Source organism: Macaca thibetana, chromosome 7 (assembly GCF_024542745.1).
Source record: "Macaca thibetana thibetana isolate TM-01 chromosome 7, ASM2454274v1, whole genome shotgun sequence".
NCBI lineage: Eukaryota > Metazoa > Chordata > Mammalia > Primates > Cercopithecidae > Macaca > Macaca thibetana.
This window is the reverse complement of record NC_065584.1, coordinates 100717150-100737318: the sequence shown is the minus strand read 5'-3', so window position 1 is coordinate 100737318 and position 20169 is coordinate 100717150. Positions and strand designations below refer to the sequence as shown.

Genomic DNA, 20169 nt, shown 5'->3' with positions numbered 1-20169 from the left:
GCAACCTCCACCTCCTGGCTTCAAGCGATTCTCCTGCCTCAGCCTACCCAGTAGCTGGGATTATAGGCACCCACCACCACGCCCGGCTAATTTTTTGTATTTTAGAAGAGACAGGATTTCACCATGTTGGCCGGGCTGGTCTCGAACTCCTGACCTCAGGTGATCCACCCACTTTGGCCTACCAAAGTGCTGGGATTACAGGCGTGAGCCACCCTGCCCAGCCAACATCGTCTTTCTTGTCACTACTATCACAGTCACCTTGATTTAGAACCACTTCAGCTATTTCACCATCGGTCAATGAATGAACAACGGGAGGTTCATTAGCAGTGTTAAAAATCTCCTTGATGGCCGGGCGCGGTGGCTCAAGCCTGTAATCCCAGCACTTTGGGAGGCCGAGACGGGCGGATCACGAGGTCAGGAGTTCGAGACCATCCTGGCTAACACGGTGAAACCCCGTCTCTACTAAAAAATACAAAAAACTAGCCGGGCGAGGTGGTGGGCGCCTGTAGTCCCAGCTACTCGGGAGGCTGAGGCAGGAGAATGGCGTAAAAACCCGGGAGGCGGAGCTTGCAGTGAGCTGAGATCCGGCCACTGCACTTCACCCTGGGCGACATAGCGAGACTCCGTCTCAAAAAAAAAAAAAAAAAAAAAAAAAAAAAAAAAAAAAAAAAAAAAAAAAAAAAAAATCCTTGATATCTACTTCTTGTAGGTTTGTGACAGACTCTGAACATATATTTTTGACATATGTAAGAAGGTCAAACATCATTTTTGTTCTCACTTGACATAAAAAAAATCCTTCAAAGTCACTACTTTGTTCATCATCATCACTGAACAAAGTCACAGGCCAGAGGTTTTGCCAGGCATGCACAGCTGTGTCTTTAGTCACTGTTCCAAGTGCTGGCAATATGGCATCCTTTCTGCTAAACTCCTTTTGAAAACTTTCCTTATCCATGCCTCTGTTCACTGCTGCTAGCATGCTGTTCAAGAAAGTGTTTTCATAATTGCTCTTCATTGATCTAAGGATATCCTGGTCACGTGGCTGAACTGATGAAATCACACTTGGGGGAAAGTACACGGCATAAACACTATTTGTGTGTGTGAGTGTGTATTTTTAGTAGAGATGGGTTTCACCATGTTGGCCAGGCTGGCCTCGGACTCCTGACCTCAGGTGATCCACCCACTTTGGTCTCCCAAAGTGCTGGGATTACAAAAAAATACAAAAAATATTTTTTTCATATGAGCCACCATGCCCGGCTGATAAACACTATTTTTGATAAGAACTTCAGCTGGAGGATGAGCAGAACAGCTGTCAAGGAATAACAAAATCTTGCAATCATCATCTAGTCCAGCTTCCCTGCAATAAGCGCTAGCCATTGGTACAAAATGTTTGTGAAACCAGTCACAAAATATGTCTTTGGTGAGTCATGCCTCTTGTTGTTACTGTTTTTTAAGAGAAAGGGTCTCAGTATGTTGCCTACGCTGGGTTTGAGTTGGGCTCAAGCGATTTTCCCACCTCAGCCTCTCAAGTAGCTGAGACTACGTGCATGTGCAGCTATGCCTAGCTTTCCACACCTTTTTGTTAGCATCATAATGGACTGGTAAGAAATTCACTCTTTTGGCTAGGCGAGGTGGCTCATGCCTGCAATCCCAGCACTTTGGGAGGCCAAGCGGGGTGGATCACTTGAGGTCAGGAATTCGAGACCAGCTGGCCAACATGGTGAAACCCCATCTCTACCAAAAATACACACACAAAAAAATTAACTAGGCCTGGTGGCGTGGGCCTATAGTCCCAGCTACTAGGGAGGCTGAGGTGAGAGAATCGCTTGAACCCGAGAGGTGGAGGTTGCAGTGAGCTGAGACTGTGCCACTGTACTCCAGCTTAGGTGACAGAGCAAGACCCTATCTCAAAAAAAAAAAAAAAAAAAAAAAAAAAATTCACTCCTTTAAAACAATGAGGATACAAGCTTTTGCTTCTCACAGCAAGTTTACACTTATGCATGCCTGCTGCATTAGCACATTCCAACACAGCTATTCTGTCCTTGACATCCTTAATTTCTGTAAAGGCTGCCTCATTTGCTGTAGTCATTGTCTTTCTGGTGTAATATGCCAAAACAATGATGTTTCATGAGCATTATACATTTGTTGTGGTGTCAGATTTTCTTTTTATATTCTTTCTTTCTTTTTTCTATTTATTTTTTGCAGTCTTGCTCTGTCGCCTAGGCTGGAGTGCAGCAGCACCGTCTCAGCTCACTGCTGCAGTCTCAACCTCCCAGGCTCAAGCGATCCTCCCACCTCAGCTCCCCAAGTATCTGGGACTACAGGTGTGCGCCACCATGTCCGGTTAATTTTTTTGTATTTTTTTAGAGGCAGGGTTTCACCATGTTTGCCAGGCTGGTCTTAAACTCCTGAGCTCAGGCAATCTGTATCCCCCCACCCCCAGTTTCCCAAAGTGCTGGAATTATAGGCATGAGTCACCGTGCCAGGCACAGATTTTCATCAGTGATTTCCTTGATGAACTCATCAATAAATTTCTCCACTGCTTTGTGATCAGCAAATGCTTTATCATCACAAATCCTTAAATACATGATGTCGTGTCTTTCTTTAAATTTCTGGAACCAGCCTGTTGAATATGCATAGTTCCCTTCAATTTTCAGTTGATCGTGATAGATTTGTGTTTTTTGTTTTTTTGGTTTTTTTTGAGATGGAGTCTTGCTGTGTCACCCAGGCTGGAGTGCAGTGGCAGATCTCAGTTCACTGCAACCTTTGCCTCCTGGGTTCAAGACATTCTCCTGCCTCACCCTCCTGAGAAGCTAGGACTACAGGAGTGCACCTGTAGTACCAGCAACCTTTTTATATTTTTAGTAGAGATGGGGTTTTTTTGTTTTGTTTTGTTTTGTTTTTAGTAGAGACAGGGTTTCACCATGTTGGCCATGCTGGTCTCAAACTCCTGACCTCAAGTGATCCGCCCACCTCTGCCTCCCAAAGTGCTGGGATTACAGGTATGAGCCACCGTGCCCGGCCAATCATGATAGATTTTTGCTTGTTTATGGTCGGCATGTCATGAAATGGCCTGTGTTCACTGTGACAGTGACAGATCCATTCTTTTAATACATGATTCAGATCTTCATTTTTAGCTTTATGCAGTGTTTTTAAAATTTTTAATTAACCTGTGTTCATCACTTTTAGCATAAAACTTCAACAGTTTATCCTTCTGTTTCTTCAGGTCCTATATGGTGGTCATTCCAAGACCACACTCTTCTGGAAGATATTTCACACACACTGCTGCACAGTTCCTCCAACAGCTTGACTTTTTGTGCTATAGATAAATATAAATACATCCTCTTGGCCGGGCGCGGTGGCTCAAGCCTGTAATCCCAGCACTTTGGGAGGCCGAGACGGGCGGATCACGAGGTCAGGAGATCGAGACCATCCTGGCTAACACAGTGAAACCCCGTCTCTACTAAAAAATACAAAAAACTAGCCGGGCAAGGTGGCGGGCGCCTGTAGTCCCAGCTACTCGGGAGGCTGAGACAGGAGAATGGCGTAGACCCGGGAGGCGGAGCTTGCAGTGAGCTGAGATCCGGCCACTGCACTCCAGCCTGGGCAACAGAGCGAGACTCCGTCTCCAAAAAAAAAAAAAAAATACATCCTCTTTTTCTTTTATTTTCTTCTTTTTTTTTTTTTTTTCTGAGACAGAGTTTCACTCTTGTTGTCCAGGCTGGAGTACAATGGTGCAATCTCGGCTTACTGGAACCTCCACCTCCCCGGTTCAAGCAATTCTTCTGCCTCAGCCTCCCAAGTAGCTGGGACTACAGGCGCCCACCACTACGCCCGGCTAATGTTTTATTTTTAGTAGAGACAGGGTTTCGCTATGTTGACCAGGATGGTCTCAAACTCCTGACCTCAGGCGATCCATCCGTCTCAGCCTCCCAAAGTTCTGGGATTACAGGCATGAGCCACTGCGCCTGGCCTATCCTCTTTTTCTTATTACTGTTACCCACAGGGAGATCTGCAAGTCTTTTTGATATTTCTTTTTTTTTTTTTTTTTTTGAGACAGAGTCTCGCTCTGTCGCCCAGGCTGGAGTGCAGTGGTGGGATCTTGGCTCACTGCAAGCTCCGCCTCCCGGGTTCACGCCATTCTCCTGCCTCAGCCTCCCAAGTACCTGGGACTACAGGCACCCGCCACCGCGCGCGGCTAATTTTTTGTATGTTTAGTAGAGACGGGGTTTCACTGTGGTCTCGATCTCCTGACCTTGTGATCCGCCTGCCTTGGCCTCCCAAAGTGCTGGGATTACAGGCGTGAGCCACCGCGCCCGGCCTTTGATATTTCTTTTTCTTTTTTTTTTTTTTTTGAGATGGAGTCTCACTCTGTCACCCAGGGTAAAGTATAGTGGCACGATTTTGGCTCACTGCAACCTCCGCCCCCTGGGTTCAAGCAATTCTGCCTAGTAGCTGGGATTACAGGCACCTGCCACCATGCCCAGCTAATTTTTGTAGTTTTAATACGAACGGGGTTTCACCATCTTGACCAGGCTGGTCTTGAACTCCTGACCTTGTGATCTGCCCGCCTCAGCCTCCCAAAGTGCTGGGATTGCAGGTGTGAGCCACCGCACCCAGCCGGTTTGTTCCTCTTTTACTTTGTCTAGTGTATTCTTTTTTTTTTTTTTTTTTTTTTTGAGACGGAGTCTCGCTGTGTCTCCCAGGCTGGAGTGCAGTGGCGTGATCTCGGCTCACTGCAAGCTCCGCCTCCCGGGTTCACACCATTCTCCCGCCTCAGCCTCCCAAGTAGCTGAGACTACAGGCGCCCGCCACCACGCCCGGCTAGTTTTTTGTATTTTTAGTAGAGACGGGGTTTCACCGTGTTAGCCAGGATAGTCTCGATCTCCTGACCTCGTGATCCACCCGCCTTGGCCTCCCAAAGTGCTGGGATTACAGGCTTGAGCCACCGCGCCCGGCCAAGTCTAGTGTATTCTTATCCTTCAAGGCCCATGCCAATTGTTGCTCCATTAATTCATTTTAACATATTTATGAGCGGGTAACTGTCCCTTCTCCTAGCTGCTGGAAATACAGCAAGGAATTAGATCAGTTCCCTGCTCTCTGGTATGGGGGGACCACACTGCCACCACACCCAGCTGATTTTTGTATTTTTAGTAGAGATGGGTTTCACTGTATTTGTCAGACTGGTCTTGAACTCCTGACCTCAGGTGATCCACCTGCCTTGGCCTCCCAAAGTGCTGGGATTACAGGTATGAGCCACCGCGCCCGGCCCACTATTCATTTTTAATACAAGTCGAGCATCCCTAATCTGAAAATAGGAAATCTAAAATGCTCCAAAATTTGAAACTTTTTAAGGACCAACATGACACTACAAGTGGAAAATTCCACACCTGCCCTCATGTGTGTCACAATCAAAAACGCAGGCACACAACATATTGTTTATTCAGTGTCCCCATGGAAAAAAATGTCCTCCCATCCCCCTTCAGCTGTGATATATCTTTTCCCTACATGTCCAGATTCCCCCACCCAAGCATGGCCACAAAGGACATAAATGTAAGTGCACAGGCCAGATGCATTAACGGCAGTTTCCCTGAGATGCCTGACATAGGGCCAGGACCTATGCACATTGCTCATTGTGGTTTTTTGCTTCTTCTCTGCTCTGTGGTATAAACATTTTGCTGAAATATCAAAAAGAGGCTGGACACAGTGGCTCATGCCTGTAATCCCAGCACTTTGGGAGGCCAAGGCCAGAGAATTGCCTGAGCCCAGGAGTTCAAGACCAGCCTGGGCAACATGGCAAGACCCCCGTCTCTATTAAAAGAAAAAACGAATAGTTTTCTGTATACCACCAGCAGCCACCGATAAAATGTAATAGAAAGAAAATATACCACTGGGTGAGGTGGCTCATGTGTGTAATTCCAGCACTTTGGGAGGCCGAGGCGGGACGATCACTTGAGGTCAGGAGTTCGAGACCAGCCTGGCCAACATGGTGAAACCCTGTCTCTCCTGAAAATGCCAAAATTAGGCTGGGCACAGTGGCTCACACCTATAATCCCAACACTTTGGGAGGCTGAGGCAGGCAGATCACCTGACATCAGGAGTTCAAGACCAGCCTGACCAATATGGTGAAACCCCATCTCTACTAAAAATACAAAAATTAGCCGGCCTGTGGTGGCACATGCCTATAATCCCAGCTACTCAGGAGGCTGAGGCAGGAAAATCACTTGAACCTGGGAGGCAGAGGTTGCAGTGAGCTGAGATCGTGCCACCACACCCCAGCCTGGGCTACAGAGGAAGACTCTGTCTCAAATAAATAAATAAATAAATAAATAAATAAATAAATAAATTGAAAATTAGCCAGGCATGGTGGCATACGCCTGTCATCCCAACTAGTTGGGTGGCTGATGCAGGAAAATTGCTTGAACCCAGGAAGCGAAGGTTGCCATGAGCCAAGATCATACCACTGCACTCTAGCCTGGGAGACAGAGTGAGACTGCATCTCAAAAAAGAAAAAGATACCAAAACTAGTAACATGAGTTTGTCAATATCATTGGATACAAGATTAAGATACAAAAATTACTACTAATTGGAAATAATGAATTGAAAAATATAGTGGAAGAAACCTAACACCCAATCGCATCAAACATTATAACAGCCTTCCCCTTTCAGAAAAATTTAGTGCTGACACCTGGACAGGCAGAGCAGGGAGCCCATGGAGGGGCAGCTTGGCTTGGGGAATCAGAGCCCACATGGGCTGAGAGTCCACAAAAGTGAGACGGTGTATAAGGAAAGTGAGAGCATGAGCAGGGTGAGGAGATGTACCCACTGGGGACAGCTTGATGGGGGGGCATTGGAGTCTAAATAGGGTGAAGGGACTGCCAAGTACAATCTGGCATGAGGTGAGGGGAGAGGAGAGTTTCATGTGGGGAAGGTGATCCTTCTGCTGGGAGACAGAGGAAGGCATCCACATGGGGGCAGGGAGGGAGGCGGCAGTAGTCAGAGGTTGGTTACGTATAAGGCAATTGATCAAATCATGTAATATGTCAAAGACAACAGAGCCGAGTTTCTCACTGTCAGAGAACGCAGTTACAAATACGGAAAGGGGAAAACTACAGTGTATGTTGTGGGGTTGGATTGGAACTGGAGGTGTTATGTGAATCATGGTTTTCAATACAGACATAAAAATGAACATAGACATGCATATATAGAGAGAGATACACTTTATTCCTTAGCTTTGCCCACTGAGAGGCCCTGGGAGAAGCAGGCCCTTAAAGCTATGTACATGCGTCATTTTCAGATATGGAAGGCAGGCAAAGAACCACTATCAGAGAGCTGTAAGCCTAACTATCCCAAGGTTCATGAGAGCTCAGGGATGTTTGAGTTCTAGGCATCCAGAATAAACAGACCTCTTTAAATACCCTGGCATTCTTTGAAAAGTCATGTAATAAAAAAACATTACCAAAGGGATTGAGAAGAAATAGGCAATCTGAATATTGGTGTATCTGTTAAAGAAATCGAATTTGTAATTTAAAAACAAAACACAGGCCGGGTGCAGTGGCTCACACCTGTCATCCCAGCACTTTGGGAGGCTGAGGTGGGAGGATCGCTTGAGCTCAAGAGTTCGAGACCAGCCTGGGCAACATGGTGAAACCCATCTCTACAAAAATTAGCCGGGTGTGGTGGTGTGCCCCTGTAGTCTCAGCTACCTGGAGGGCTGAGAAGAAAGGATGCCTTGAGCCCAGGAGGCAAATTTTTTTTTTTTTTTCTTTTTGAGATGGAGTCTCGCTCTGTTGCCCAGGCTGGAGTACAGTGGCCGGATCTCAGCTCACTGCAAGCTCCGCCTCCCGGGTTCACGCCATTCTCCTGCCTCAGCCTCCCGAGTAGCTGGGACTACAGGCGCCCACCACCTCGCCTGGCTAGTTTTTTGTATTTTTTAGTAGAGACGGGGTTTCACTGGGTTAGCCAGGATGGTCTTGATCTCCTGACCTCGTGATCCACCCGTCTCGGCCTCCCAAAGTGCTGGGATTACAGGCTTGAGCCACCACGCCTGGCCAGGAGGCAGATGTTATAGTGAGCAGAGATTGTACCACTGCACTCCAGCCTAAGCAAGAGAGCCAGACCTGGTCTCAAAAAAAAAAAAAAAAAGAAAAGAAAAAGAAAAAAGAAAAACCCAAAACCAAAAACAACTCATCAAACACACACACACACACACACTCACACACACAAGCAAGCATGCACACACACACAGGGACTCACTATTCTTAGAGGGAAATTCATAGATGTGCAAATATTAGCATTAGAAAAGAAGAAATTTTTAAAATTAACTTTCCATCTTAAGTAACTAGAAAAAGAAGGCCAAATTCAACGCAAAGTAGAGAGGAGGAAATAAGATAAGAGAGGAAATCAATAAAATAAGAAACAAACAAACATTAGAGAAAAATCAATGATGCCAAAAGCTGGTTCTCTGAAAAGATCAATAAAATTGATAAGCCTCTAGATAGACTGATCAAGAAAAAAGAAAGAAAGACACAAATTACCAATACATGTTGATTTCAGTTTGTTTTACTCTTATGTTAAACATTCACATAATTCTAGAGTTAAATGTACAAAACAAGGTATATTTCAGGAAGTATAGCTTCTACCCCATCCATTCCATCCTGTCTCCTTCCTCTCCTATACGTAATCATTTTATTATTTGTGGTTTCCAAATTCTTCCATTTTTTAGCATTAGAAAAAACACGTATAGTGAATACATTTGCAGTGTTGTTTTGTTTGTTTGTTTGTTTGTTTTTTGAGACGGAGTCTCGCTCTGTCGCCCAGGCTGGAGTGCAGTGGCGCGATCTCGGCTCACTGCAAGCTCCGCCTCCTGGGTTTACGCCATTCTTCTGCCTCAGCCTCCTGAGTAGCTGGGACTACAGGCTCCCGCCACCGCGCCTGGCTAATTTTTTGTATTTTTAGTAGAGACGGGGTTTCACCGTGGTCTCGATCTCCTGACCTTGTGATCCGCCCGCCTCGGCCTCCCAAAGTGCTGAGATTACAGGCGTGAGCCACCGCGCCCGGCCTGCAGTGTTGTTTTAAGGAACATTGTGTCTCTCAGGGTTCTCACAGACTGGTTTAAGACTCTTGCGAATATAGTGATTATATTCAAATATAATCAATTTATTCAAACAAAACCTTTTAGTATGCTCAAAACCACATGAAAGAGTGTGCTCAGTAGATCAATTAAACTGGTTATATTTAATAAATATCTACAGAGAATATCTAAGGGGTTCACCTGACCCTGCCGAAGGAGGATTCCATCTTTTTGTTGACTGAGCAAAAAAGCATCTGACCATCCAAATTAGGCTCCTGTGAAAGATGTGTTCTGTTTATTTATCAAAATCCTACTTTGTATTCTGAAAGTCCTGCTGATGCAGATTCTCTTTATAATGTGACCAGTGAAGTTTGTGGACCTGATACCATCAAAGGACAAATGCATCCCAACTGGGGGATGGAAATCTTTCAAAAGTCTTTTGTTGACAGGGTCTAATTGTGTTATCCTTTTGCTTTCATAAAGTCCTTTTATAAAGACTTAACTAAAACTCTTGATTATAACTATAGTTACTTGTTTGTTTTATCCTGAAATAAAACATAATAGCATCCCTGATAACAGAACTGGTGAGTTCATAATGAAATGTAATATTATAACTGTCCTGGGTAGCCTTCTAATGCATCTCTCTACTTGGTGCTAGGTATTTGTAATAATTCCTGATTCTACTGAGGAAACACTTGCGTAGCTTGATCCAAGTGCTTGAGTTTATTTTCAGTTTGAAGGTGATAGTGTTCCAATAACCTACAATTTATACTTGGAAGAGGTTTTTGGCTACTAGTCCTTACTTGGCAGACAAGTCTAGTTGCTATCCTGAAAAGAAATCTCCTTTACCTATCTCCTTTATGACACAGTGGAAAACATGGGCCATACTGTACAAGAGTCGTGGATGAGTTTGGATCAGCCTGTCTCTGGTTCAATGTTGGTTAAATGTGCAAGATTCAAACATAAGAATTCTTGTTGGGCTGTGTATTAGTCTGTTTTCACGCTGCTGATACAGACATACCTGGGATTGGGCAATTTATAAAAGAAAGAGGTTTAGTGGATTTACAGTTCCATGTGGCTGGGGAAGTCTCACAATTATGGCAGAAGGCAAGGAAGAGCAAGTCACGTCTTACGTGGATGGCAGCAGGCAAAGAGAGAGTTTGTGCAGGGAAACTCCCATTTTTAAAACCATCAGATCTCATGAGACCTATTCACTATCACGAGAATAGCACGGGAAACACCTGCCCCCATGATTCAATTACCTCCCACCAGGTTCCTCCCACAATACGTGGGAATTGTGGGAGTTACAATTCAAGATGTGAATTGGGTGGAGACACAGCCAAACCATATCAGGCTGGGTGCAGTGGCTCATGCCTGTAATCCCAGCTACTCGGGAGGCAGAGGCAATAGAATCGCTTGAACCTGGGAGGTGGAGGTTGTAGTGAGCTGAGATTGCACCACTGCATGCCAGCCCTGGGTGACAGAGTGAGACTCCATCTCAATTAAAAACTGAATAAACTTCACATTCATCTTTCCCCCCACTTCTGAACTATCAGAGCTTTTCTGTTCATTGTTTGTTGTTTCTTTTTAGTCCTACTCCACTTATTCCTGTACACCTCTTCTATGTGTACACAATCACACATATGTAACATGGGATGTGAAACTTTGTAAATGAATGTGGTTTATGACATAAATTTAAAAATAAAGGGTTCCAAAAATTAGAAATAAAAATGTAAAGTTAGTTCTTTCTATAGATATAAAACAAACACACACGTACACACATATGTATAAGAGAGATTGTTATAGCAAAGTATATTAAATTATTATCTTATTTAGAGCTTTAAAAACCTTAATTTTAAAACACAATTACACTTTCACATGGCAAAATTATAAGATCCAAACCTAGGCCGGGCACGGTGGCTCAAGCCTGTAATCCCAGCACTTTGGGAGGCCGAGACGGGCGGATCACAAGGTCAGGAGATCGAGACCATCCTGGCTAACCCGGTGAAACCCCGTCTCTACTAAAAAATACAAAAAACTAGCCAGGCGAGGTGGCGGGCGCCTGTAGTCCCAGCTACTCTGGAGGCTGAGGCAGGAGAATGGCGTGAACCCGGGAGGCGGAGCTTGCAGTGAGCTGAGATCCGGCCACTGCACTCCAGCCTGGGCGACAGAGCAAGACTCCGTCTCAAAAAAAAAAAAAAAAAAAAAAAAGATCCAAACCTATAATACATTACTTATTTTACTAGTAACTAATAACATTTTGAGTTCGAGAAAGAATCAGTGTATTTTACAATTAGACAAAAATAGAGTTCATGTAGGGATTGTGCAGTAGCCATAAATTCTTTTTCCTTTTCTTTTAGGCTCAAATATCTTGGAACTGATTTACAGTGTCTAGGTCTAGATCCTTTTCATTGTTAGCATCATTTAACACAATACTAGTTATTTTAAAAGGAAAAAATAAAAGTCTTAATATACTATTAGGGAAACATAGGAGAAAATGCCTATTGGTAGATGGAGTTTTATATGAGTAAAACAGGTTGGAATATATAAAAATATACACTTTTGAGATATGGACAAACTTTTCCCTTTGCTTTTTAGGTTTTATACCTAGATATGGATGCATTTTTTAAAAAGTTTAAAGTACACATTTAATTTATCTATTAAATTATTTATTTTTTTATCACAGATAATATTCTGTTGAACCTCAATTATTCACAAGTCTTTGGATAAACAGATAAATTTTTAAATTCAGTATTGTTTTTCTTCAAAATCCCCAAAGCATGTGATTGTAAAAAAATAAAATTAAATAAATATTAAAATATAATACATTAATATTATTATCAATAGTAATTCAAGAAATATTATTCTTTAAAATCTTACCCAGAAAGTTTAAGCAGAAAATTGTATAGGCCTATAATTTTTAATATAAATTTATAATACAATATGAGTTTTACAGAGAGTGCAGAGCCTAAAAAAGTCTTTTAAGGAAAAGATGACAAGGACTGGGGTAAAAACCACAGGAGAAAATGGTTAAAGTGGAAGCGGAGGGAGAAATCCTTGGAAGTAAAAAAGGCAAAGAACTAAGAAGCCAGCATGTTGAATGTTTTATCTACATGGGAAGTGAAATCACCAAGATTAACACTGGAGAAGTGGGAGGGAGAAAGAGGGAAATAGAAACAGGAGGTGCTAAATATTTCAATGAGTAAGGGTACTTTGAGGATGATAGATGGTAATAAGAAGAGGAAATGAGTAGTTAGCCTGATCCTTTTTTTTTTTTTTTTTTTTTTTTTTTTTTGAGACAGAATTTCACTCTGTTGCCCAGGTTGGAGTGCAGTGGCACAATCTCAGCTCACTGCAACCTAAGCCTCCTGGGTTCAAGGGATTCTCCTGCCTCAGCCTCCCGAGTAGCTGGGATTACAGGCGCCCACCACCACGCCCGGCTAATTTTTGCATTTTTAGTAGAGACACGGTTTCACCATGTTGGCCAGGCTGGTCTCAAACTCCTGACCTCAGGTGATCAGCCCACCTCAGCCTCCCAAAGTGCTGGGATTACAGGCATGAGCCACCGAGCCCGGCCTTGATCTTATGTGTTTCAGATGAGCAGGGTGTGTGTGTGTGTGTGTGTGTGTGTGTGTGTGTGTGGGTGGTGGGGGAGTGGAAGGAACCCTGTGTGGAGGGAAGTAGGGTGTCTAACCCAGTCCTCAGACCAGAGGCACAGGTGGGTACACAGTCAGGGATGTACCCTTCACAGGGGGCCCCAGAGAGAGGGCCAGAAATACAGTCCATGCCGTTGTGCTTGGGAGTCAGCCAACCAGAAGAGACACCTTTTCCTAATTGACCTCAAGGTACTGTAGAGTGCAGTCAGTAGCCCTGGGTTCAAGGGCATGACAGAAAAGGCCGCAGCCATTTGAGAGGACTGCCACAGGAGCCGCACCCACAGGGAGACTTGGGGTTCTTTTAGAGCAAGAAGGTGAAGGTGAAGGGAGTAACCAAAGCAAGGGCTGGAGATGCAGGGGAGTTTGCTAATGACAGACCCTGGGGTCCAGAGAATATGAAGAAAGGTTCTGGGGTCAAAATTACTAGGAGAAAACGTAGTTGCTCACTATTACAACCTTGGGGGTAGGGAGGATCTCTTAAACAAGATTTTTTTTAAATGCAGAAGGGCATTTTTTAAAAAATCAATAGATTTAAGCATTGAAAACACTCTAGTTCAATAGAGTGCCCCATAGACAGGGCAAGCAGACTAGTGACAGCCTGGGAGAAACTTGTGCAAAGCCAAGAAGAGAGTCATAGCTGGAACATTCAAGAACTCCTGCAAATCAGCAAGAGAAGAAAAGGAAACCCAATTTTTTTTTTTTTTTTTTTTTTTTGAGACAGAGTCTCACTCTGTTGCCCAGGCTAAAGTGCAGTGGTGCAGTCTCAGCTCACTGCAACGTCTGCCTCCTGGGTTTAGCAATTCTCCTGCCTCAACCTCCCTAGTAGCTGGGATTACAAGTGCCCGCCACCACGCCCGGCTAATTTTTTGTATTTTTAGTTGAGACAGGGTTTCATCATGTTGGCCAGGCTGGTTTCGAACTCCTGACTTCAGATGATCCACCTGTCTCAGCCTCCCAAAGTGCGAGGATTACAGGTGTGAGCCACTGCTCCTGGCCAGAAAACCCAATTTTTAAATGGGCAAAGGATTTCATAGACAACTCACTGAAGGGGAAACATATCTGGCTAGTGAGGATTTGAAGGGAGGTTTCATCTCACCAGTAATGAGAACAATGCAAATCAAAACAACAGATACCACTTCACTAAAATCAGAAGTCATATGCTATCAAGTTCTGGCAAATATGGTGGAGAGCCTCAGGTCCTGCTGGTGTAAGTGCAAAGTGGTGCAGCCGTCTGGAGAGAAGGCTGATAGTACTTAGTGAAATGAAGAGCACATACTCCCCATGACATAACAATCCCCATGATTGCTATGGATACACCTTCCCTCCCCACTTCCCAAAAAAACTGTCTTTCCAAGGCTCATAAGGTTTACAGTAACAGTGTGTGTCCTAATGAGGAGCTGGAAAGAGGCTGGAGCCGTGGCTCATGCTTATAATCCTAGCACTTTGGGATGCCAAGGCAGGAGAATCACTTGAGGCCAGGAGTTTGAGGCCAGCCTGAGCAACATTGAGAGACCCCATCTCTGCAAAAATTAAAAAAAAAAAAATTAACTGAGTATGGTGGTGCACACCCGTAGTCCCAGCTTCTTGGGAGGCTGGGGTGAGAGGATCACTTGAGCCCAGGAGACTGCCGTGAGCCATGATCATGCCACTGCACTCCAGTCTGGTGACAGAGGGAGACCTTGTCTATGAAATAAAATAAAATGAAATAAAATAGGCAAATCTATAGAGCCAGAAAGTAGACTCGTGTTTGCCTAGGCCTGGAAGTAATGGGTGGATCGGGGGTGGGTGATGATTAAGGAGTGTGGGGTTTGTTTTGGAGGTGATGAAAACATTCTAAAATTGATCATGGTAATGGTTATGTAACAGTGAATATACTGAAAGCCACTGAGTTGTATACTTACATGAGTGAATTGCATGGCATGTGAATGATATCTTAATAAGGCTGTTTTAAAATGAATACGAAAGCAAACCACAGAATAGGAGAAAATATTTGCAACACCTATAATCAAAACAGAACGCATATTCAGAAAACATAAAGAACTTCAAGCCTAGGCCACATGGCAAGACCCCGTCTTTACAAAAAATACAAAAATTAGCCAGGTGTAGTGGTGTACATGTACTACTTGGGAGGCTGAGGTGGGAGGATTGCTTGAACCCAAGAGGTCAAGGCTGCTGTGAGCCATGATTGCACCACCGCACTCCAGACTGGCTGGCAGAGTGAGACCCTATCTCAAAAAACAATAATAAAAAATAAAAATAAAGAACTTTATTTATTTATTTATTTATTTGAGATGGAGTCTCACTCTGTCACCCGGGCTGGAGTGCAGTGGTGGAGTCTTGGCTCACTGCAACCTCTGCCTCCCAGGTTCAAGCAATCCTCCTGCCTCAGCCTCCAGAGTAGCTGGGATTACAGGCGACTGCCACCATGCCTGGCTAATTTTCATATTTTTAGTAGAGACAGGGTTTCACCATATTGGTCAGGCTGATCTCGAACTCCTGACCTCAGATGATCCACCCGCCTCGGCCTCCCAAAATGCTGGGATTACAGGTGTGAGCCACTGTGCCCAGCCAAAAAATAAAGAAATTTAAATGTTAATAAGAAAACATAAAGACAACCTCATATCAAAAGAAAAAAAAAAGACTTGAATAAGTACAATCATTCCTTGATATCTGCCAGGGATTGGTTCCAGGACCCGTTGGGTATCAAAATCCACAGACGCTCAAGTCCCTTATATAAAATGATGTAGTATTTGCATATAACCTACACACATCCTCCCACATACATGAAATTATCTCTAGATTACTTATAATACCTAGTACAATGTAAATGCTATGTAAATAGTTGTTATACTGTATTGTTTTAATTTGTATTATTTTTTATTGTTGTATTGTCATTTTTATTTTTATTTTTTATTTTTTCTGAATATTTCCAATCTGCATTTGGTTGGATCTGTGGGTTCAGAGCATCAACTGTATTGCAAAATGAGAATCTCTAAATGGTCAATAAGCAAGTGAAAAGTACTCAATATTGACAGTGGTGATGGAAATGTGTACTAAGCCACATATGTACTAAAAGCCACAATAAGAAGCCAGAGGCTGCGTGGTGGTGCTGGGGAAGCAGAGAATACGAGCGCGAGTGAGCGGCTGAGTGGGCCTGGACCCAGGGCTGGTGCAGAAGTTTGGCTGCTTGGGCACCACCAACAAGGACGTGCTCATCTCTGAGTTCCAGAGGCTGCTTGGCTTCCAGCTCAACTCTGCTGAGGGCACCTTCTTCCTGGACACGACCAGCTGGAACCTACAAGTAGCAATTGGTGCCTATTGTGACTCTGATAGCCCAAACATCAGTGTGCCCTCTATGTCCTTTGTTGAAGATGTCACCAAAGGAGAAGCAGAGTCAATACCTCCTGATACTTAGTTTGTAAAATCATGGTAGATCCAGAATTCTGGGACAGAGGCCTGGCTTCCAGGGGTTTGTCTTAAGTATGTCGGGGGAGACCAATTTGGACTTGTGAATGTGGTGATAGTGAGAGCACTAGAAGCCCCTCAAAATTGCAGATGTCAGCGTCCAGATGTGCAGCTCCAGCAGAGCAGGAATGTATCAGGGACAGTGGTGGATGTGCACTGCTACAGGACTCTGCTATGGAGCTGTTACCAGGAAGATTCTCCATGTAAAGGTGGGTGGACTTTTAGGAGTAATGCAGCCGCCGTCATCTTTTGAAACTCAGCTCGATGCACCGCTGCATCCCAAGGTAGAAGGAAACTTCAATCAGCTTGCCTCTTCCCAAAAGAACCAAGAATCAGATGAAAACAACTTAAAAGACCCTGGGGGTTCCGGGTTCCACCCAATCAGTGAAAACACACTGGCTCCTGCTCCTGACCAAACAGAACAAGACCAGAATAGACTCACAGATCTCTGTAAATCTGTCCCCCAGCAGTGACGCAACAAGGCTCCACAGGCCTTAGCCCTTCAGGCAGCCTTAAACAGGGGCCAAGCCAGGCAAGGTGGTTCATGTTTCTAATCCCAGCAGTTTAAGAGGCCAAGGCGGGAGGATCTCTTGAGTCCAGGAGTTCGAAACCAGCCTGGGCAACATCAGGAGACCCCATCTGTACAAAAACAAAATTAAACAAGTGTCAGCAAACAAGAAAAATTAACAAAAGACAGAAGACCTAGCTCTGGGGTGGGAGGGTAGGAAAGGGGTTCCTCTGGATTGCAGACCACATGGCCCGGACCCCTAGTTCTGAGCCCCCATCACAAAAGAGGAAGAAACAGAACAGACTTTTTTATTTTTTAGACAGATTCTTAGTCCGTGGCCAGGCTGGAGTGTAGTGACGCGATCTTAGCTTCCTGCAACCTCTGCCTCCCAGGTTCAAGCAATTCTCCTGCCTCAGCCTCCCAAGTAGCTGGGACTACAGGCACATGCCACCATGTTCGGTTAATTTTATTATTTTTAGTAGAGACAGGGTTTCACCATGTTGGCCAGGATGGTCTCGATCTCTTGACCTTGTAATCCGCCTGCCTCAGCCTCCCAAAGTGCTGGGATTACAGGTGTGAGCTACATGCCCAGGCCAGAACAGACTACTTTTGAATAAACTCATTACACATGTGTGAATGCTGGGTTGCAAGAATGGTATTGAGGCTACCAAGTAGAAATCCACACAGCCACCTTGGATTTTGTTTATTAGGCATCAGGCTATCAAGTCATTAGGTAATTTGGGAAGGGGAAAAAAAAAAGTTTAAAATTGGTGGGGGGAGCCATCTTTTTAAACAAAAAGTATTTTACCTATGCATAAAAAATAAGATAAAACCACAATAAGACATCATCAGAATGGCTAAAATTAAAATTCTTGACAATATCAAGAATTAACAACTGGAATTCTCTTACACAGCTGGTAGAAGGATACAATCATTTTAGAAAACTATTTTTGGTATCTATGAAAACTGAACATAGGCAAACCTTATAACCTGGCTATTCCACTCCCAGGTACACAACCAGCAGAAGCATTTACATATGTACACCAAGAGATACAGACAAAGCCAGGTGTGGTGGCTCACACCTGTAATCCTAGCACTTTGAGAGGCCAAGGTGGGAGAATTGCTTGAGCCCAGGAGTTCAAGACCAGCCTGGGCAACATGGTGAGATCCCTGTCTCTACAAAATATATATATATAAATTAGCCAGGTGTGGTGGCACACACCTGTAGTCCCAGCTACTTGAGAGGCTGAGGTGGGAGGATCACTTGAGCCTGGGAGGTCGAGGTTGCAGTGAGCCACAATCATGCCACTGCACTCTGGTCTCAACAACAGAGTGAGACCCTGTCTCAAAAAACTAAATAAATAAATAAATAAAACAAAATGAGAAAAAAGAGAGAGAGCACAGAGCACAGAGGATGGGCTTCCAGGGTGCTGACAATGTTGTCCTTCTCGACTTGAGTAGTGGTTATATGGGTATTTGCTTTGTGATAAATCATTGAACTAAATGTGTTTATTTTGTGTACTTTTCTGTATGCATGTTATATCTTACAATTGAGAAGTTTTAAAAAGAAGACTATTTGCTGGCAAGGAAACATATTCCTGAAGTATCATGAAATGAAAAAAGTTTACAAAACCATTTATATGGTGTGATCTCAATTTTACTCTATGAATGTACTTATTTCTATACATTTATATAAATTAAATGATCTGGAGTGATAAACATCTAGGTAAAATGGAGTAATCCCTGGATGCAAGCACGAGTGTTTTTGTTTGTTTTTTTAGTGTCTATATATTTCTGATCTTTCTGTAATAAGCCTTTATTGCTTTTCTAATAAGAAATAAAGTCATTTTGTAGTATCGACCCAGGAATAAGCCAACAGATCGATAGAACAGAATAGAAAACTGAGAAAGAGATTCAATAGATATAAGAATTTGATGTGTGATAAAGGGGGGATTTTGAATCAATGGAGAAAAGATGGGTAGTTCGATACATTTTGTTGGTTCAATTGGCCAACCATTTGGAAGAGAAAGTTGAGCTCCATCTCATACCAGATGCTAAGAAAAGCCCCCACATTCCTTAAAAGCAAACAAAAAACTTGTATGTATTTTAAGTAAAAACATGAAAGTTTTAAAAGAAAATATAAGCAAATAGTTCCATAATCTTGGAGTGCAGAAGCCCTTTCTAAGCCTGGTAACAAAGTTGGCAGGCACAAAGTAACAGATTTGACAATATAAAAATATAAATATATGTGCATGCAAAAAGTTTACAATAATAACTGTTGTAAAATACCTAGGATAAATTTAACAAAAACTGTGGCCTGCCTATACCACAAAAACTATACAACTTTACTGAAGGACATAAATGAAGACTTAGAAATAGGGAGAGCTTTGTCGAGGGTAGGAGGGCTGACTCCCAGCAGCTTTGCTAATATTTTTTAAAGGGCAGGGAAGGAAATTTAAATGTTCATGAGTAGGTTAACCCTTCGGACTGAGCGACGTGCAGTAATTTAAAAGAACGCATTACTGGTGCACGCCCTTCTACCTGTCGGGAGGGCCTCTCTGCCCCTTCCTCCCACATGCTCTAAGCCTGGAGGAGAAGGAGTTGCTAAGCGTTAATTGGGTCCTGTTTGGCAGCGGGCGGGGTCACTGTGTTGGACACGCCCCGTGCCCGATGTTCCCTAGGCTGCCCTGCCCTGTTCGCCCTGTTGTTCCAGCAGCTCCCAGGCTGCCTTGGGGCAAGCCTGGCCTTGCCTCACCTCCCTTCACACTGGGAACTGCTGATCAGCTGCAAGTTCCCTTACCTTGAGGCTAGCCAGATTCCCAGGCTTAGCCCAGCCTCAGTGCTCCAATCCAGCTTCTATCCCGGAGTCCAGAGGGGAGGCTCTGTTAGGCATGACCAGGCCTGCAAGCTCAGACTGCCCAGGGCCTCCTCACCCAGAAGAAAAATGAAAATGCATGTACGCGTGGTCGCAGCGCGACTGCAACAGGTAATGCCCAGTCATCACTTTATAATAAAAGACACTACAGGCCCGGTGCGGTGGCTTACATCTGTAAACTCAGCACTATGGGAGGCTAAGGTGGGAGGATAGCTTGAGGCCAGGAGTTCAAGACTAATCTGGGCAACATAGCAAGACCCCATTTCTACAAAAAATACAATAATTAACCAGGCATGGTGGCACATTCCTGTAATCCCAGCTGCTTAGGAGGTTGAGGTGGGACGATTGCTTGAGCTCCTGTGGTCGAGGCTGTAGTGAGCTGTGATTGCATCTTTGCCCTTCAGCTTAGGCGACAGAGCAAGACCCTGTTTCAACCACAATAACAACAAAAACACAAAGAACAGATTTTTAAACTGCCTAGGTTCAGATCCAGGTTCCACGTTTGCTAGTTAGCTGTGTGACCTTTGTTCTTTTCATTTTTTTTTTTAATTTTTAATTTTTGAGACAGGATCCCCTTTATGTTGCCCAGGAAGGA

The 20169-nt window shown here is 44.0% G+C and overlaps 1 pseudogene; it reads left to right on the top strand.

Moving 5' to 3' along the window:
- Positions 1-13905: 13905 nt before the first annotated feature.
- LOC126959241 (protein ILRUN-like) lies at positions 13906-16689 on the top strand (annotated as a pseudogene).
- The last annotated feature ends 3480 nt before the right edge of the window (positions 16690-20169 follow it).